Source organism: Oryctolagus cuniculus, chromosome 6 (genome assembly GCF_964237555.1).
Source record: "Oryctolagus cuniculus chromosome 6, mOryCun1.1, whole genome shotgun sequence".
Taxonomy (NCBI): Eukaryota; Metazoa; Chordata; class Mammalia; order Lagomorpha; family Leporidae; genus Oryctolagus; species Oryctolagus cuniculus.
The window spans coordinates 131371313-131392990 of NC_091437.1; the positions used below are offsets into that span (position 1 = coordinate 131371313).

A 21678-nucleotide genomic window follows, 5' to 3' on the forward strand; every position below is an offset into this window, starting at 1 on the left:
TTGTAAGTTAAATATCGTCATCAGGAACAACTTGACTTCAGATCCAGAAAGCAATCTGGCATTAGAGAGAGTTCCAAGTGTTGTCGATTGTATCCATGTCTGTTCAACTTTTATTTGAAATGTTCAAGAACTGTGCAAGTGTTCTGGATACATCTAAGATGGCTGTAGCCCTTTGCCTCAGTTTGAGCAGCAGATAATAAAACAGGCAACAGTAATCTTGAAAATTTTGTAAATTTTGTTTTGGACAGGCAGGGTGGACAGTGAGAGAGAGAGAGACAGAGAGAAAGGGACAGTACTCTTGAGTATTACAAGTGAATGAGTAGAGCATGATATTAAAGAAGTATTTAAGGAGAGCGTTCAGCCCAGCTCTGTGTGACGGGGTATTAGGGAAGTGAGGTGGAGGAGCTGACTGTAGATGGCTGCTGAGAGGTGGGTAGGTAAAGCAAGTTCATTTTCTCCACACTAGCCAAACGTGGCTTGGAGATGGTCCATTCATTTCTGCTTTCCTGCATAGAGGCTTCTCTGTTGCAACAGTGAATTTATTATTTAATAAGGTGTATTTCTATTCTGCTATCTTCTCCTAAAAGCTTTTGAAAAATCAAATATTATATCTAGTAAAAAGAGTTTTTCACCAAATCTCTTTTGGATGCAAAACAATTATATGTTTCCCCATTAATGACTTCTTTTGATCAAATCTGATATGAAATAATGTATTAGTGATAGTTCATTTTTGTTTACCCCTTTCTTCTGTTTCCTTGACCTCCTGTCTTATTAAATATGCATCATTTTCATGTTTCACAAACTGTTTGTTCAATATTAAGAGGGAATAGAAAACAACAAATATATAGTTGAAAATCATAATTGCCCTCTGTGACCAATATCTTCCTACTGTCTCTCAAAGTAATTATTCTGTCCTTTTTCATAAGTGAAAGTTCTTTCAAACACAAGTCACTGAGAATTTAGGAAATTTATGTTTATTACTTATTCTAAACCATGCTTCTTCCTCCAAATGATTTCACATCAAATTTTGTTTTGGCAGAATCCAAAACCTTTCTGAATTATAATGCCTAGCAGTAAAAATGTCATCTCTATCTGTCTAGCAGTTATAAAACTTTTACCAGGGCAGGCATTTGGCACAGCAGTTAAGACACCGCTTAGGACAACCTCATTCTGTACCTGAGTGCCCACTTTGGGTCCTAGCTATTGCTCACTCAGCTTCTGCTAATGCACATCTAGGAGGGAAAGAGATTGTGGCTCAAGTAATTTGTCCCAACCACTCATGTGGAAGACCCACATTGAAATTCCAGGACTGTGACTGGCCTGGCCCAGACATGGCTGTTGTTGGCTTCTGTGGTCTCTCTCTCTCTCTCAAATATATGGGGGGGAAGCCATTGTAATCCATAAGCCGTACTTTGGAAATTTATATTCATTAAATAAAAGTTAAAAAAAAGAAAATGACAAACTGTATAGCTATAACTAGTAGAGTATCAAAAATGTAATGTATTGTGGTGAAATTGACATTTTGAGCTTCAATGATTGTTTACAGCACTTGTCTCTACTGTTGAGGAACAGGGTTTTTTCTTCTTACTCTTTGTTGAACTGTTTACATAGTGTAGGGTTAATCTTATGAGCATAAAGTAAACTGAAAGTAGATCATTGTAAAAGTTAACTGTAAAGAGGGACTAGGAGAGAAAGAAGGAGGAAGAGTGAGAGCATGGTTGGGTAGAGTGGAAAGTATCACTGTGTTCCTATATCTGTACACATGAAACACATGAAATTTGTATACCTTAAATAAAATGTAAAAGAAGATGTCAAATAAAAAATATATATATAAATACATTTTAATATAAATAAACAAATTATTTACCATTCTTTAGAGGAGGGCATATGGAAAAGAACACATCTACCTATTGAACACTTGGAAGGTTTTGCTTCGTTGTTGTTATTTTCCTTTTCTGCCAAGGTACAACATTCAGAATGTTATACCAGTTGTTGAGTATACCTACTGCAGTGCTTCACCAAGGGAAGCACTGAGCCCCCACAATGCTGACTTATCACACAGCTTCCATTGTACCACGGTGGCATTTTTGGTCAGCGTTACAAAACAACAGTCCCCAGAAAGGTCTGAGTACTTCCCTTTTCTCAAGATATAGGCCTCCTTGTAAATAACTGCAGGTTCTTTGTTGGAAGACAAACAGAAGGAATCAAGGATCCCCTGTATCACAAGACTGAGTGTACCCAGACTCCAGTAACCTATCCCAGGTCTAGAAATTAGATAGGGGATCATGACTATTAATGATGGCTTAAGTAGACCTTTGGTTACCACAACTAAAGCTGTCTTGGTTGTTTAAGGTAAACAGGACCTTAGCGTGATACAGTTTTCCAGTACTAAGGGTCCTGTGTTCCATCAGCCACTTTCACAGTTCTCTGTGGGTCACACCTTCCTAATAATTACATCAGTCCTACCACCTACTAAGATAATCATACCCACCTTGATTCCTGTAGTTAAGCCTCCTACATTCAAATAGTCCTTCATTTCCATTAAATCTAGAAAATATCTCAATGACAGTATCTGCCATCTTCATTTATGGGTAGAGGAAAGTCATTGCAGTGATTAGTTTTTATTAATTTTATGATTTAAGAGGCCAAGAGACAGAGTGAACTCCTGTTGGCTATTTCACTCCCAAATGCCTGCCCTCAGTTACTAAGGTTGGGTCAGGCTGAAGTCAGAAACCTGGAACTCAAACCAGGTATCCCATGTGGGCATCAGAGACCTAACAACTGGAACCATCAGCTGCTACCTAACAGCACTCACATTAGCTCCCCCACCTCCACAGCAGGCTGAAATTTCACTCACACTGTAGGTTTTACTTATTTATTTATTTAAGAGGTAGAGTTATAGACAGAGAGAGTGAGAAACAAAGGGAAAAGTCTTCCATCTGCTGGTTCATTCCCCAAATGGTACAATGATCAGAGTTGATCTGATCCGAAGTCAGGAGCCAGGTGCCAGGAGCTTCTTCTGGGTCTCCCACGTGGGTGCAGGGACCCAAGCAATTGGGACATCTTCTATGGCTTTCTCAGGTCATAAGCAGAGAGCTGGATCAGAAAAGGAGCATCCAGGACTAGAACTGGTACCCATACTGGGGTGCATGTGCCTCAGGCAAGGCTCAGCCTATTGTGCCACAATGCCAGCCCCTGCGCTGTAGGTTTAGAGATCCAGTAAGTTGGTAGGATTGAATCAAAGGAGAATACTTATAATCTTTGTAGGCAACTACCTCACATGAAGTAAAAGATGAAAGTGGTAACAAGAAGTAAGGCCAAAAGAAAAAAAAAAAAAGATATTGCTGCAGGCAGGCAAGATTCAGGGGACTTGGGGGCTCAGGAAATATGGAGTAGCCCAGATTCTCCTGAATGTCGTCATATATGCCATCATTTCTACCCTTGTGATTACACACTTCCTAATCAGTCCCTTCATTTTCAGGCTATACATTCACATGAAGTTGTAATTCTGATTCATATAATTAGACTCTACACAAGATGCTTCATTATGTAAATCCAGCAGCTAGGTGTGAGATACAAGTGTTTTTATTAGAAGAATGGTAGAAATTCTGCTTCTCTGGGACCAAGTCATAGGCTGAGAATTTCTAGCTATGATACAGTTATACACAGCATACTACCATTCTTACATTTCCCATCCCTATCATGATGTCATGGCAACAGCTATCTGGAACACTGATGTTAGACTTCCAACAGGTACTTCATTTCAGTTACTGACAGGTCACTATTTAAGTAATTCCAAGTTAGAATGTAGATAACTTCACAAGTGACTATTGTGGGCTTCTAGTATCTCATTCTCATGGGCCCAATCAGATAAAATTCCTTCCCTTTATGGCCTGCAGCCATTTCTGGCCCCAAATAACCTATAAGCCATATCAGATAGAATAAGCCACTCATTATTTTATGGAGAGGAAATTATAAATAGAATTAATGCTTACAAAAATCGTTAGGAAGAATTGTGAGAACAGGCTAGACACTGGGCCTCTAGGAAGAACTTAGAAAAACCTCACACAAATGGCCCATCAGGGGAACACATCTCTGCAATGAGGATGTTAGGTTTCATTCAGGCTTGGTGCCACTGCCAGCTCAAGAGTCACACCACTGCGGCTGTGGCTGGGTGTTGTCAGAACACCATGTAACCTGTGCTCTGGGGAGCGGAACATCATGAAGTTGTACACCTACAAACTGCTGTGTTAGTAAGTCTCGTGTTCAAGGGCCCCCCACATACACTTTGTTCAAATATATCACCGTAAAAATGATAAATGCTTGAGGAGATCTGTTTGCCTTGATGGGACATTACACAACAATGTGCACATGCATGGAAACATCAGGTGCTACCCCATAAATATGTAAAATTTTATGTATCAAATATACATGCATATATATGTATACATATACGTGTATATATAAAATCTTACATTGGTGCTTCTGATTGGTGAAACTTAAATTGTACTTAGTACTCTAGCTATAAGGAAGTTTGGAAAAGGTGGATTTTCAGCCTTCTACTTCTGCCTACCATAAAACCTCTGGTAAGATGTCTGAACACATGATGAGCTGGCCATATGGAGAAATATCTGTCAGGTTGGGAAAAGACCTAATGTAGTGCTAAGCACACAGTAAGTGATCAATAAAGGCTGTGCTTGTTTTTTAGACTCAGTTTAAGCACCAATTCCTTAGACTACTTTTGTCCATCTGGACTAGATTAAATTTCCTGGCTATATGCTGCCAAAACCTCAACAGTTTTTAAATTCCTGCCTCACTTGTAATTAGACTATAAAATTATAGTATAATCAATACAAAATTATAATTAACAATATGTGTATTGTTAATGTATAATATGTGTTATAATTAATAAAAAAGCCTTCTTTCATGCTCTACTTACAAGCTCAATGAAAGCAGGAATAAACTCTTTTTAAAAATAAAAATTAAAAAGATCACTACAATTCTTTGCTAATGACAGGTGTAAAATAAATTATTATGATGAAAAAATGAAATGGATGAGTCTGCAATATTGTGTTATTTTTCTGAGAGTATTTTTATCATCTCTTGAATGTGTGAAACATAAATTTCACATAAACGTTTCCAGGTTTTGTGAGATGTTATTAAACTAATGAGGTACACGGTTAAGAAAAGCTATGTATTTTATATCTGTCTTGCTTCTTTATATCAAACTTCATCTGAAAAATCAAAATAGAATCTCTAAAAAAGACTTTTACAATTTACTTTGTATAGTACATGTAAGATAGCCTGAATTCAGTCTTTGACTACCCTAAATTTGCAGAATGCCATCTGATTTGGCATCTCTACCTATGTCTTGATGACTTCATTGGAGTAATAAATTGTTAGGTCAAATATGTCACGGTTTTTTTGAATTGTAGTTTGGGTTGATCTTATTAGTACTGGTTCTATAAGGCAGTGTGGTCAATATTGAAGGAAACCTGAAAGAGTAATAGTCAAAACATGTATTATGTCATTTGGTCTCCATGTGACAGTTAAGAATCTGAGTTGAAATCCTGGGATTCATCATTAACTATCTTCATAAACAATCTATATTTCATCCAACCTAAAACATGTTGACAAGTCACAAAGAAACAATGTATTTTAATTTTATTAATTTTAAAATGCAGTCTATTTTAGAATAAAGTATAGCCATCTGTTGATCCTTGGCATTTTAATTTTTGATACTCAGCAACTTGAATCTTTTCTGGCTCACAAGTCTCTTCTTCCTTCCTTTCCTACTGCTTGCATTCTCTTGGAATGGCTGCAATAACAAGTGTGAAAGGACCATGTTTCTGACAGATGACACTGCCTGCTGCTCATCATTAATTGATGTTTAATGGGCACCTAATCTATACAGGTTGGTTCAGGATTTTATTCCCTGGGATTTTTCCTCTACATTTTAAAGCATATTTTTTGAAACTTTGGAAAAATCTTTTATTTATGGAAAATCTTTCAAGATAATACAGAGAGTGCCTGTGTATCCTTTATTCAGTTTACTCTATAGTTAACATCTTACATTCTTATAATTATCATTACTAAGATTTTTATTCATTAAACTTCAGATTTCAGTGTTCAGTTTTTTGTTTGTTTGTTTTTTAGTATCCTCTTTCTGCTACAGGCTCCAATCTAGGGTACCACATTGGGTTGTTGTTAGGGCTCTTTTGTCTCTTTTGAGCTATACAAATTTCTTGGTCTTTACTTATCTTCTATAACTGTCAGTTCTGAAAAGTACCAGCCCAGTATTTCGTAGAATGTTCTTCAGTTTGGGTTTGCAGATATTTTTCTCAAGATTGGACTGGAATTGTAGGCTTTTGGAAAGAATTCCACATAAATGACATGGCCTTGTCATCATATCACAACAGGAAGTAAGGGATACCCATGTGACATCAATGATGGTATGAACCTGCATCACTTGGTGAAGTTGGAGTCTGCCATTCTCCACGGTTAAGTTGCTACTCTTTGCTTTTCATACCCTGTTCTTTGGAAACAAGTCACTATGTTCTCTGGGAACTTTAAAACCAAAACAAATGGGATAGATTCAGTCATTAATTAATGCACGACTGCTCAGACTATGCAGGTTGTTGAGGAAGCCTACCTGCAAATGGGACAATACAGCTAACAGAATGATTCTGATGTGAAGTAGAGTTGTGGCACCTTTTCTACTTCCCAAGTCTTAGAGAAGCCCCCTGCACATTTTGGAGGTTATATTGTGCACTTCCATTGTACCAGAAAAATATCCCTTTCATCTAAGACTCTTTAGGTTGTATTTTTATATGGACAACTATAAAATATGTTAAGTAACATATTACTTTATCCAATTGCTGTGAAGACTAAATTAGGAGCACTCAAAATGAGTGCCTACCACAGAGGGAGACACAGAGGTACCAATAAATGTTGGCTATTATGATTACAAATTTATACAGATTATAATACATTTAAAAGCATTATGGAAATAAATTAATGATTATGGATTTCTTGATACCACCTGAGAATCTGAGATTGCATATTAAAAATATTTCTTAGTGTGATATTGGACTCAAAGAGGGAAGAGTTTCAATTTTCTCAAGACCTAGCTGCTTGTCCAATAACTAAGTCATGTTTCTGTTAGATTTAGAGGTAAGAAAAGAGCAGTCTGATATTTGAAGTATGAAATTATTCACGTTCTGCTTCCCTGAGGAAAGGACCATCAGAGCTAAGTCTTTTAGTCAAGAAGCATCTTTGATTCACAAATACTGTGAGCATACTTAATGTCCCATGACTATTACCTAGAGCAGTGCAAGCAGAGGGAGGAAAATGAACATTTATACCTTCAGTCCATATTATGAGTTGATCTGTTATGACATTTATCTATAGTCATGAAAGAAATAATAACTTGGGCGTTAGTAACTTTGAATCACTCCCACTTAATTCTCCATATTTACTTGTTTTCCTAGAGTGAAATATGATCTATCAAGAAGATAAACTTTGAGTAGCTCTTGACTGAAGCTGTGTTGTATTTCCTTTTCTCTTTCTAACTTAGTTATGTTTTATAAAAGCAGATTTGCTGTTGAAGAAGGAAGTGCAATAGAGAGGCAGCCCAGTGCCCAATTGCCTAACAGAAGAATAGGCTCAGCGGTCAGTGCCATTTATCAGAGATGTTTGGCATACAGCACATATCACAGTGAAGGAATTAAAGTTGGGAGTTTGGTAGGATACACCAAGGGAGGGAGGAGGGGACTACAGAGACACAATGGTGAAATAGGCAAAGTCTGTATTTGCATGCTCTGCTACCTCCAGGATCAGACCTCTCCATCTTTCCTCTACTCCTTGAAGCCAAGTGACATAGTACTCATGCATGAGCCTTCTTGTATTAGACTAATCATTCACCTTCCTCTTCTAATCCAATAATGCTCACTGTAAGCATCTATAGAGTGCTGAAGAAGATAAAATACACACAAATACAAACTTGCCTTAGTCTCAATCCTCTGTTTACTTGCTATTCAATGAGGGAGGAAGAGTGGTGTAGAAAACTAACACAAGGGACTAGTACTGTGGTGTAGTGGGTTAAGCTACCTTGTGCAGTGCTGCCATCCCATAGGCATGCTGGTTCAAGTCCTGGCTGCTCCACTTCCAATCCAGCTCCCTGCTAATGTGCCTTGGAAAGCAGCAGAGGATGGCCCAAGTGGTTGGGCCCATGCACGCATGTGGGAGACTTGGAAGAAACTCCTGGCTCCTGGCTTCAGCCACTTGAGGAGTGAAACAGTGGATGGAAGATGTGTGTGTGTGTGTGTGTGTGTGTGTGTGTGTGTTCCTCTCTCTCTCTGTAAGTCTGACTTGCAAATAAACAAATCCAAGACCTAGAGTTAAAAAGAAAATAGAGAGGGATGTGAGAGGGGGACAAAGAGCTACAGAAGTGAGATAAAAGAAACCACAAAAAAGAAAGGAATAATCTGAGGTGTGGGTTAAGAATGTGTGGCAGGAGCAAGGGAGAAGTTCCTAGAAAATGATGTGCAAATAAGCCAGTGGGGAGGGGGCTGGCGCTGTGTCGCAGTGGGTTAAAGCCCTGGCCTGAAGCGCTGGAATCCCATATGGGCGCCGGTTCTAGTCCCGGCTGCTCCTCTTCTGATCCAGCTCTCTGCTGTGGCCTGGGATAGCAGTAGAATATGGCCCAAGTCCTTGGGGCCCTGCACCCATGTTGGAGACCTGGAGGAAGCTCCTAGCTCCTGGCTCCTGGCTTTGGATAGGTGCAGCTTCGGTCACTGGGGCCATCTAGGGCGTGAACCAGCAGATGGGAGACCTCTCTCTTTGTCTCTACCTCTCTCTGTAATTCTGTCTTTCAAATACATAAAATAAATCTTCAAAAAAAAAATAAGTCAGTGGGAAGGAAGTTTAAGGAAAAGATTCTGGATGTGATAATTTTGACATAACTACAAATGTAGTTTAAATGAAGTGATTCATAGATTGCATTTATTCATCAATAAATATTAAAGGAAGCAGCAAGTGAATTACATGCGAATCAAGAATAAAGAGAAATAGCTATATAAATACTCTATTAGTAATTCTTATGGAAGAAATAACACAATAGTTATAAGGACCATCTGTTCTGCTTTGGAGGCAAAATGGGAAAATCCTACTTTTATTATCTAATGACTTACATAATGATCTAAGTGTATTAACCCATAAAATAATGGGTTTTGATAATGGAAAATATCTTTTTTCCTGTAGACTGTGAGTGTGGACAGAGGCCTCACCTGGCTTGATGGCTCATTAGATTAATGAATGCCACCTGCTTGGAAGTAACAGAGGCCCAGAAATAAAGATAAAAATGCAACAAAGAGGAGACTGGTACCCTTAGGAAAATCAAAGTATCTACATCTTAAAAGAGAGGGGAAAATCTTTTCAAAGCATCATTATTCTTTGGCTCCTTTCTGAATAGCTCAAACCAACAGATATCTCACCAGCTTTGCTCTCCTTTTTTGTCTAGAAGGAAAAAAGACACTCCATGGATGCAATGGATATCTATTATTTCTATCTGGCCAGAATCCCATATCCCTTCTTCTGCTAACTGGATACTTCCCCTCCTTTTGAAAATCTTTCTTCCTCTAGAAGGATGCACAAGGCTTTTCCTGTGAGCTAGGACTGCCAATCTGAGTCCGTCAAACACTGATCTGCTCACTGGAGCAAGAAGCTTGATTTCTTTGTCAAAAGAAATCAAGACTGCAAACTTTGTCATCTGTGTAAGGATGGAACTGCACTATGGACAAAATCTGACTGTGAATGAAGTGAATGAAGCTACACAGAAAGCAAGAGAGATAGAGAGAGGGAGAGAGGGAGAGAGGGAGAGAGGGAGAGAGAGAGAGAGAGAGAGAGAGAGAATATCATGTTTTTCCTGATGCTGCTAAGTCTGAGATGAGCCTATGCCTATTTTTTTCATTCTGCGGACAATTCATGTATTTTCCTTGTTTGCCCAAGATAGTTAGAGATGAGTTTCATCAACCCATTACAATACGCCTTGACCTACACATTTATTAGGAAACCAAAATCTCTCTGAGATCAAAATCTGCTCTACTACACAATTATGTATAATATGCATGCTCTAGTATGAAGATGTTCAAAGCATCACATTACCTTAATATGATTACTGAAAAGGAAGAAGGGAAACAGGTAGGATGCACACATCATCCTCTTTCATTACTGACAGAAAGGAATAGGGGAGTTGTGTTGATACCCTAGGAAATTCTATTTTTATCTTCACAATTTATCAAATGTGGAAATGTTGAAACTGATCTTTGCATAACAAAGTGGCTCATACATAACATCTGCAGCCCCCGTTCAAAAATATCAAATATCAATTGTGTATCTGTTGATGGACAGGGCATTAAATTGTAAACCGGGATAGAAGGGGGTAATACAGGAGGAAGAGTATCTTGAATCAGATAGATACATACCATTCCACTTTGGGGGGGAAAGCACACCTACGTTACTCTAGTAAGACTAGCAAAACTTCACTATTCATAACAAATTGCAAAAAGAAAGTAGCTTCATCAGTTTGAACAATGAAATATTTTAAAAATGCATTCTTAGTCAATGGATTGCACTGAGAGGATTTTCAATCATTTCTTTCTGAATGAATGAAGCTGAAATCCAGACACTCTCAACACATAAAAATCTAAGCTTTGAATACTCAAAGTAATGGGGAAATAGCAGAGAACAACATCCGTCACCAGCTTTTCTTGACCATTGCTGCTCCACTGAGAACACTTGCTAAACTTCTTGAGCCCTTCCCTCAGTCAGGTAAAGCTACTACTCAGAGGGTTAGCTTACGCATAAACTATGGAAGTTTCTATTCTGGATACCCTGAGTTAGAAACAATATTTATTCCAGACGAGAGGTGAGCAATTCTGAACTTCAAACTCCCCATTTCTCAGAAAAGAATGATAATGATTCTCTAATTGGGTTATTGTAAGACGTCAAAGAAATAAGGCTGTAATTTGCCGGCGCCGTGGCTCAATAGGCTAATCCTCCACCTTGCGGCGCCGGCACACCGGGTTCTAGTCCCGGTCGGGGCACCGGATTCTGTCCCGGTTGCCCCTCTTCCAGGCCAGCTCTCTGCTATGGCCAGGGAGTGCAGTGGAGGATGGCCCAGGTGCTTGGGCCCTGCACCCCATGGGAGACCAGGAAAAGCACCTGGCTCCTGGCTCCTGCCAGGATCAGCGCGGTGCGCCGGCTGCAGCGGCGGCCATTGGAGGGTGAACCAGCGGCAAAGGAAGACCTTTCTCTCTGTCTCTCTCTCTCTCTCACTGTCCACTCTGCCTGTCAAAAAAAAAAAAAAAAAAAAAATAAGGCTGTAATTTGACTCAGCAAACCTCGGTACCTCTCACTTTACAGGAGAGAATGACAATTGTAAGTGATGCGGAATTAAGGCAGAATGCGGTGAAAATTAATGGTAGGAAACAGCTGACTTACAAGTCTGGCAGTCTGAGAGGCCCTTAGGCTGAAGATGTTTGTGGGATGCTCAGAACAGAGTAGGGAGTGGGAGGTGGGAGCACATCCAGCCCCTAAGGCAACAGGACCTAGTCCCTGGTACTTCAAGGTTAGGGAACAGCCAAGTTCCACTTCCGGTCTGGGAATCTGCGGACCTTTCTCTGGGGCAGGATAGGGGTACAATTTAAAGCTGGGTTGGAGAGGGAAGGCGTGTAGGCAGGAGGTGCGAAAAGTTATAGTTCAGGTAACAGGAACAGAATCTTCAAGGTCAAGACGGGTGTCAGGGATATGAAGAGCCTGCGGAATGCGGAGTTCCGAACGCCCTGAGAATGATTTATTTGCGAAGCTCGGTGCAGACGCCCGCCTCAGCGCGATCCACGCTGGCCCTTGGCGCCCTCTCCAGGCTGCCAGACGTCGCCCTGCCTCCCTTTTCCTTCCAACAAAACCAAGTATCTAAAAAACTTTATTTTTCCTCAAGTCTGGAGCGAAAAGCTTTTTTTTTTTTTCCTTTTCATGTTATAACCCAACTTTCCTCAGCTTCCTTTGGCGAAAACCCCAAATCAAGGCTCCCCGGCAGGCAGCAGCCCGAAATCCGATCAGCCCCGGGCATAGCTCTGGGGAAATAAACGGGCAAGTGCTTGCAAACGAGGGCGCCATTTCCCCGGGGCGAGATTCTGGAGCAGCCGCAGGGAGCGAGGGACGCGCGAGCCAGCGCCGCCGGAGCCCGAGGCCTGGAGGCAGGGACGCCAGCTGACCGGGGCCGCGCGTCAAGCCCAGCGGCTTCCGCAGGAGCTATTTTTAGCGGCACGGCGCGTCCACCCGTTCTCCACCCCCCCTCCCCCCCGGCCACCGGCGTGGTAGCCTCCAGCTCGGGGCTCCTGCGTCTCCCCCGCCGCCGCTCGCGCTTGGTAGCTTCCACGCGGGCAGGTCCGGAAACTGAGCATGTCTGGAAGCGCTCGGCGGCCCCGGCGGCGGCGGCGGTGGCGGCGGCGGCGGCGGCGGGGGCAGAGCCCGGCTGCGTCAGGCTGAGCCCAGTCAGCGCGCGGCCGCCGGAGCGCAGTGCCAGCGCCGCGCCGCCCGGCCCCGCCGAGAGGGGCGCACTCGCCGCCGCGGGCCCAGCCGCCGCTCACCGCAGCCCCCTCCTGGCGACCCGCAAGTAAGTTTGTGAGGCTGCTGGGCGGTGGGGCCAGGGCTCGGAGCCGGGGGCGCGGCGGGCGTGTGTCCTCCGTGCCCAGCCGGAAAGCGGGTGGCCACTGGGGTGCTCGCGCAGGGGCGACGGGCGGCGCAGGAGGGGACAACTGGCTCGGGCGGGGGCCACAGGGTCGACGTGGGGAGAGGAGAGGCTCCCGCGGAGCCAGGGAGAGGGGACCCAGCAGATGCGGGATGGGGAGGCTGGGGTTCGGGGCGCGCCAGCCTGGCCGGGCACAGCCGCAGAGGGGAGGGAAGTGGGCTGTCCTGGGGGTCGGAGGGAAGCGGTGAGAGCGCTGGACGGCGTGGGGGACCGAGCGGAGGGAAGACGCATGGAAAGTGGGGCGCGGGGAAAGCGGATTTGAAGAGCGCATAGGACGCCGGTGGGAGGGACAGCGGGCTCTGGCCGGGCGCGCGGACTCGGGTGATTTTAGGGGTTCCGCACCAGGGCAGGGAGCGAGAATGATGGAGAGAGGTAGCCCTTCTGAATCAGTTTCTAGAAGGGAGCGCGCGAGGCCACATGTTGGGAAGCCGCTGAAAGTGGCCTGGGAGGGCCGGCTGGAAATCGCTGTGGGATTTGGGTGCAGGGGCGGAAGGTGAGCGCGGAGCGCGGCTACTGGTGGCACCAAAGGCTGCCCGCCCCTGCCCCTGAGTGGTGATTGAGTAGCGGCTCTCCGGGGCTCCCTGCCAGTCCAGGCTCCTCCGCCGCCCACCTGTCCTGGACACACCTCGGCTCGCCGGGGACCGGCTCCGAGGAGGCTGGGAGACCGGGCAGCCGGGAAGGTCGCCGTGTACTGGGGTGCCGCCGGGGGTCCTGGGGTGTGACAGTGTGAGGTCTGAACGCATGCACCGCCGGGATCGGGGTGGCGGAGGGTCCGTTCTGGGCCACGGAGATGCGCGGGGTCTCCTCGGAGGCGCTGGCTGAGCCGGGACGCGCGGGAAGTCCGCCGCGCGCAACTCGCTGAGGGGCGAAGAAGTGCGCGTGGCCGGCCGGGTCGCGGCGCTCTGCGGTCTGGCTGCGTGACAGGCCCACGGGCGCCGCGGGAGGGGATTAAGGCAAACGTGCTCTCCTACATGTCTCTGCCTCCTTTCCCCAGAGTCACATTCTTTGGCTCGTCCAATGATGCCTCTCGCCAACCTCTCTCCCCAGGTCTCCTCTCACCCCAAACCTGACGCCGCTTTCCCCATTACGTCCTCCGAGGACGCGGTGTTTCGCCGCTGCTCGCGCCAGCGACGCCCTCTGCGGGAGGGAATCCTCGGAGTCCCGCCGCTTAGAGGGGCTCGGGAATCCACCGGCCTTCCCCGCGGTGTCTCCGGGGGTCCGCGGCTCGCGCTGCTGCCCCTGCAGGTGACGCGGGGACTTTGCGGGTGACTCAGGAAGCGAGGTGGCTCCAGACCGCCGGCGAGGCCGACAGATGGGGCAGTGACCAGCACTTGCTGATTCTCGGGAGGGGGCCTTCGCATGTAAATAACTGAGAAAGGGAAAGACCGAGTTGGTAAAATAAATAAGTGCAAGCATTTTTATTTTTAATGCAAAAACGCTTACGTTGACCAGGCAGGATCTCAGCCACAGGCGAAGGGAAACCAGAGGCTTCTGCAAGAGGGGAGGGGTTGTCACGGTGGTGGGGGCTCCTCAGGCTCCATTCAAGCTGTGTTCTCTCATCGGTGCCACATTTTAAGAAAGGCTTTCCCAGGTGTGGGCGATGAGGATGAAGGCCATGTTGGAAAAACGCGAGCCATCTGTGGAAGGCTCCCAACACAGAGAGGGAGAACCGTGCCGACTGTCTCCTGCATGGGAGGAGCTGCAAGGCCATCGGCAAAGGCCGAAGACATCAACTTGCAGGGGACGACCCAGATAAAGTGAAACATCTGTAACCACGTGTGGGGAACGGTGTCAAAGCTTGTCTTGCACGGTGATAGCGCCGGTGTCTGGGGACACAGCAGAGACAGCAAGTGTCTAGTGGCCAGGACACAGCCTTTTATTCCATGTACCAGTGGCTGGCCCAGGTTCCCTGCACACCGTTGAAACACACCCTTTGGCTTAAGTTCATTGTTGTAGAACATCTGTAAGATCTGAGTAAGGATTTTGCTCTCATCTGCTTCCATGCCTGGATTTTATAAATTTGTTATATCCCGTGTAGACGTGAAATAAAGATCATTTTAGCCGTGTGTTCCCTTCTTGCCAGGTGGCTGTTCAAATAAAACATAATCAGATGTGTTCGCTTGGGTTGTTTTATTTGAGGGTCAGGGAGGAGGAGGGGGTGGGCAGATTGCTTAGTGTGTTAAATAAAGGCAGAAATTAGGCACGTGGAGATGTTGTGAGTATATGGAGGTGAAGGCTTCATTTCGATTCTGCTAAATTTGATGTGAAAAGAGAGCATCCATCATTCCCTACCTTCTGTATTTGAAATGCAAAGGTTTGTGCCCTTGCACTGGTTTCTGATTCTTGAGTAGAAGCTTAACTTGACAATAATGTGCCTGGAGAACTGTTCCCTAAACCCAGGTAAGCCTCAGAAACAGGGAATCTTTGCTACCCTAAGGTAAAGGCATTACAAGAAAAGTTGATTTAATGACCTGATGAGGGAGGTTGAGAGATAGAGATGTCAGTCAAAGTGGAAGAAGAGAAATCGCTTTCTCTCACCTAGGGAATGGATCTCATTGACAGAACAGCAGTTGTCAAGTGGGGGGGACGTTTTGCTCCTCAGGGGATACAGGCAAAGCCTGGAGACGTTCTTGATTGTCACAGCATTGGAAAGGGGGTGAGACTGGCTTCCTGTGGGTGGGGCTAGGGGTGCTTTTGCAATGATGTCCTACTTGCAATTTTCTATCCCCGGATGTCAGTAGGGCTGATGTTGAGAACCTGGCTTTCAACAAGTCTTGCTTAGAATCGAAGGTAACCCCTTTTAAAATACTTTTAAATATCCAATTGAATTTCCATACTGGAAATTAAGAGGAGTTATTAAGAGACTTTCTTTGCAAAATGGTCCCAATTTCAGTAGCACGTTTTTTAAAGGAAATTTTAAGATTTCCTTTTTACAATACTTATTTTCATTCTTTTACAAACTACTAAAATATATTGGGAATTTGTTAACATTTGGTTCTATGCATTGTATGTATGTGAATTCAATGAACAGTTTTGATGAAAACATGAATCTGTTCTGCAGTATTGTTTGCTGAATGTTTTTGGCAATTGAATTTTTAAATAGAAAGTGTTAATTTTTAAAATTAACTAAAATTACAACCAGGAAGTTCTTCATTCGGTGAGGAATGGAACAGAATCAGAGAAAAATGTTGATGAGCATTTATTAGAAGCCTCATGAAACATTACAAAATAAAACCTTAGTGTTTGTAGACATTTATGCAGAAAGATAAGAATTCCACTTAGGTTTTCATGTATTGGTTTCCATATTAAATCTACAGTTGCACATGTATTGAGAAACAACAAACCTTTCTAGCTTGTAGCATAATACATTGCCTAGAAAGGCAGAACAATAGCCTACTCTAATAACTGTAATAAGATCTGGGAACTGCTCTAATATTGCCTGCATACAGGAACTCAGCATTTACTAGGTAAAAGCCTGGTCTTGTTACACTGAAGCTTAGAGAAAGTAAGGGGTTTTGGTCAGTGTTCCTGCCCATTCTCCCTATCCCTCCCTCTCACCCCTATTTTCTGTTTGTCACTTTGTTTCGGAGTTCATTCCAAAAGGATGATCATGAGAGCCGCTTGCTTCCTTTCTTGGTCTCATAACCATTCCTTCCACTTTGGCCCTTCCTGTCCCTAAGGGCCTCTGCAGCAGAAGAGACTCATATTCCTGCTAAGTCTCTGGGGCCCCCAGCAACCTCTCCCTTACTCCTCTGTGTACAGACACAAACAGTTCTTTCCTGCCTCCAGGTAGAATGGAGATTGGTGAGTCTCAAGGAAGAAGGCAGTGGGTTTTAAACAAAATCCACTTCCATTTTTTCCCTCTTAGATGTTTACTGAATTGCTTCCTTCCTTTGTAGGCTCAGTTGCATAGCTTTGCCTTAGAGAAGGCTTCCTGTTTCCCCAGGGAAATGTGCAGGAAGGGAAGGAAAAAGGACTTGAGTGTGAGCAGCACTGCTTTTGATGGAGAGCAGCTATCACCGGTCTCTTGGAAAGCTCAGGGAGTATGATTTGTACCAGTGATAATCAGATTTGTAAATTCAATAAGCGTTTTGTAAATTCAGCAGGAAGAGGTTCTGTTCCAGGCACTGGGACTCTTGGATTTGCAGTGCCCAGCTGCCTTGTGCATTGCAACCAGTTTGCAAAACCAAATTAATTTGGAGTAATATACAAGTATTTTTATATATGTTTATAAAATTCTGTATGTAAAATGAAATGTAAAATGGGTATTTATTTTCCTTGAATTTTCAACAGCTTCAGAGATATGTCCTGATTCTTGAAAAGACTATAAAGACAATTGATGAAATGCAGAAGGCAGAACAACTCATTAAATGGAATTCATTGCATGGGTTTCTGTATAGACTAACAAGGAGGGAGAAATTTGAGGGGAAAAGGATGAAAGTCTGTCTTTTCCTTTCTTTGGGAATGGTTGTTGATTTTGTTTGATGTGTGAGCTGGGAGAGATGATTTGCATCCCTGCAGATAACTTATTGAATGGCTGTGTGCCCTTTATGCCTCTGATAGCCCTAATGGTAGCAGACAGTGGCTACAGCTGCACTGTAGAGTGGGTAGAGAAGAGTGGGATTTCAAGTCTGTCCTGTGCAAATGTGTGCAGGAGAGTCTGTGAACACATCCTTTCAGAGACTGAGCAGTTCATTTCAAGTGTTAATGAGCCTACCACAATCGCTACAGGACTGAATATGTTTATGTTTTAGGTACCACCAGAGTATACCTATCTAAGAGTATATTTAAAGGAAACAATAAAGCAGCTCCTTTTACCTCAGTATTCAGATTTACTACTCTGATGTGTTGGTTATTATTCCAGCTGAAAGGAAGATAGTGTGTGTGTTGGGGGGGGGGATTTTATCACTGTGTTGCATTTGCTAAATTCCATGAGGACTGCAGCAGCACATACACAGAGCAAGATTTTTGAAATTTATGCTTAGCAAAGACAAAGTTTCAGTTTTAATTTCATTCTAGCTTGGCATTGCTAAGAATGAGCAATAGCAATGAATGAAAAAGGCAACTTTGCCTGTGGAAGCTCTTATTTTGTTTATACATGTATATTCATCTTAAGAAACAAACAGCCTGGAATATTTCCTGAAGCTTTCAGCCTGCATTATAAATAGTATATCTCTTCTATCTCTGGGATATTCATTATGTGATGTCATTTGGAATCTGAATCCTGGATTAAGATGGCTGATAAAGTCCCTTCTAATTTTGTGATTTTTCTGTTGTATCTGTTCTCCTAAAGAAGGTAAAAAATGCATTCCATTTGTCATTGGAAGTAGAGTGCAGGGGCTGGCAGTAGTATATGTACACAGGAACTTGCATGTTACCTGATCTTGGCCTGGGACCACGTGAACCAAAACAGAGATCCCAGCCTTCTGGATTATGATTCCTGATTTGAACAATTTTTTTATTTCAACAACAGTGTTGTGACCAAGCTTAACAATCACTTAATGGGTTTGGAAAAGACTCACTGAGGAGAGCTAGAATACTACTACCATTAGTAAAGAAAAGGTACCGGGGTTTGGGGAGGACCAAGAGCTTTGCAGTCAGTTCTGCCACTCCTACTAGCAGGAGTGACCTGTGACAAGTTCTCTAACGTCAGGGGGCTTCAATGTCCTCACGTGTAAAGTGGTGGTATTTCTCTGTAGTGTTGGTTCTAGGAGTCCATGGAGTTTTCAGTAGCACTTGCTGTTGCTGCTGTGTGTGTCCTTCTGGGACTGGGATTTTAATGGTTAATTGCCAGAACAAGGGGACCAGAGAGGGTTCAGAGTTCAAAGGATAGTTTTTGTGTGCAAAATAAGTTGGAAAAGATTCATAGGTTGATCACAGGTTTGGAAAACAGTTTGGAAGTGAGGGAGGATGATGTTCTCTTTTGAGAAACAATGGTTTGGGATTCAGGATTATGGGGTGATTTGCTTGAGCTCAGTAGTCACTGCATCATTTTGATGGGGTCTGCATTTTTCAAAATATGCATCCTACTTTCTTATGTGTACACATTTGCTCTTTTTAAACAGAATTTATTTATTTGAAAGGCAGCACATGGGGTTGGGGTAGAGAGAGAAAGTGTGTGTGTGTGTGTGTGTGTGTGTGTGTATTATCCATTAGTTCAATCCCCAAATATCCACAACAGCCAAGGCTGGGCCAAGTCAAAGCTAAGAGCCTGGAAATCCATTCATCTAAGTCTCCCATATGAGTGGCAGGTGCACAAGCACTTGATCCATAATCCAATGAGCCTAGGCACATTAGCAGGAAGCTGGATGGGAAGCCAGCAATAGAAAGTTAAACCAGCTCTCCATATGGGATGTCTGTGTTGCAAGAGGTGGCTTAATCTGCCATACCACAATGCAAGCCCTGGGAACACGTTTTCTTGATTAGGTCTATACTTTTTCTATTTATTTAAAAAATAGAATTTGAATATTCAGCCCAACTATTTCTTCTGTTGTTACATGATAGGTCTACAGGCATTATATTATTATATTATATGTTATATATATATAATATATAAGCATACACATATATGCTTATATATGTGTATATATGCTTATATATAAGCACAACTATGGCTTTATATATAATATATACTATATAATATATAGTATAATATATATGCATATTACATTATAGGTCTCTAATTGCATTTGCATAGGAGTTCAATTCAAATGTTCATCTTCATGATCAAAATGAGGACCATTTTACTGTTGCTTGGTCAGGATGAGCATAACTAGGGCTTTAGGTACAAGTAAAAGATATCTTAAAAATAAATGCATGGATAGTGTCATCTTACTAGAATATATGATTTTCAGGAAATTGAAGATTTGCTTTTGTTGATAGTTCTGTTATTAATAGTCTAAAATCAGTTCAGTGTTATTGTGAGTTACTGATTCAATAAAAATGTAAAAATCCATTTATTGTATGTTACAGATACTTTGTTAGCGACAAAGCATATTAATGTATGTTGTCCTATTTGTAATCTATAATGGAACAATTAACAATTATAAATTAGAACAGATGGCAACTTTGAAAGAATATTCCCTTTAGCGTCAGACAAATTTGAATTGAAGTCTCCATTCTCCAGTTATTAACTGTGAAAACTTGGGCAAATTGCTTGATTTTCTACTGTGTGCCACCTCTTGAGAATCAAATTTGCCAATTATAGGATGTTTCCTGTGATAATTGAGTGAGCTAAGGCCTTAAAGTTCTTTTTTTCTAAATAACCTTTTTTTTAAGATTTATTTATTTATTTTGAAAGGTAGAGTTACAGAGAGAGAGAGAAAGAGAGAGATATCTTCCATTTCCTGGTTCACTCCCCAAATGGCTGTAGTGGTTGGGGCTGGGCTGATCCGAAGCCAGGAGCCTAGGAACTTCTTCTGGGACTCCCATGTGGGTGCAGGAGCACAAACAGTTGGACCATCTGTTGCTGCTTTCCCAGGCGCATCAGCAGGGAGCTGGATTGGAGTGGAGCAGGGAGGACTTGAACCCGAGCCCACACAGGATGCTGGCACTGCAGGCGGTGGCTTTATCCACTACACCACAGTGCTGACCTCCCTTAAATTCTTAACAGATGCCTGGCGCACCCTTCTTAGTCCTTGTTCTCTACAGTTATCACTATACGTCAGTTAAACCCTTGAAAGAGATCGTGTATGCTTGAATAAGTTAGATTCTGTTACTGTCAGGAATCAGAAAACCTGATCTCAAGTGGCTTGGAGGAAAATAAGAGACTTCATGACTGTCACTGGAGGGAGTCTTATCTGATTTCAGGTAGGACCTGATCCAGAGATTAAACCATTATTACTACTTCCTTGTTTTCCCACTGCAGTTGCTGGGCTCTGCTTTCTAAGTGTTGGCTCCATTCTTGACAGGCTGTCTCCTCCAGGTTCTCAGATGCTTGCCTTTATTTATGATAAAGCCTGTCATGTCAGAGTGAATCACCAAAGCAACTTAAATGCCAGTGCTGGTAGTCAGCTAATAGGGACCCGCTTGTACCTCAGAGGAGTGAAGAGGTTGCTTGCACAGGGGTTTCATTTTACAGCTAAATACACATCCATTCTAATGGTAAGCCTTCTAAATATCTCAAGATAGCTCCTTCAGTTTTTGATTCCTTGGTAGGAAGCTTTGTCTATTTTTGGCATCAAGTTTACTTTTATTTAACTCTATAATTGACCCCAGTCTGATCTGTGAAACCTCACAATTATCTTGGAATTTCCTGAACTTACCAAAATGCTCTTACTTGGACTTCTGGTGGGTTGAAGGAATGCAGATCACAGTGAAGTCTGCCAGATCCACATGTGTTTTGGCACAAACATATTTACTGAGAAGCAGCAGTCTTGGGGTGGAGGGAACTTTGTGTTTCTTATTTGACCAACATCTCCCCCCATGCATGAAGTCCCTGTACCAGGCCCTTGGCTGAACGCTGAGGATACAGTAAGGAGCAAAGCAGCTGTTGCAGAGCCAGGGGGACCCTGTGTGTGTGTAGGGTGATGGCTGCTGGGTATAATGTTGGGAAGGGGCAGCACGGGCTGATGCAGCAGAGGACCTGAGTGGTAAAGGAGGGGCTCCTAGGCGGGGTCGGGTGGAGGTGGGGAGTAGGTTAGTCCACAGGAAGAAATGAAGATGGCCACAGTGGCTGGGACAAGGGTGAGGGTGAAACCAGGAGTCTTCCTGGTGAGGTTAAGGGTTTTGGTCTTTAAAGCAGGAAGTGACTTGATCAACTGCCCTTCATTAGGATGGAGGTAACCATATTTCCTTAGAGAAAAGATAGCATTAAGCAAAAGTACCTTAGAAAAAGTCCTTTACTTAAAGGGAATGGGCATGATACA

General features: G+C 43.2%; 1 protein-coding gene across 3 annotated transcripts in view; it reads left to right on the forward strand.

Moving 5' to 3' along the window:
* The window catches only part of OXR1 (oxidation resistance 1), an 825596-nt gene that overhangs the window by 283366 nt on the left and 520552 nt on the right, over positions 1-21678 (forward strand). For 2 of the 3 annotated variants that reach the window (XM_008255816.4, XM_008255818.4), the window contains exon 1: positions 12539-12676. The exons of the other annotated variant lie outside the window; for it this stretch is intronic. The gene's annotated coding sequence lies outside the window, so the exon portion shown is untranslated. Of the gene's footprint in view, positions 1-12538; positions 12677-21678 lie in introns of those variants that run through there. 3 annotated transcript variants of the gene reach the window in all.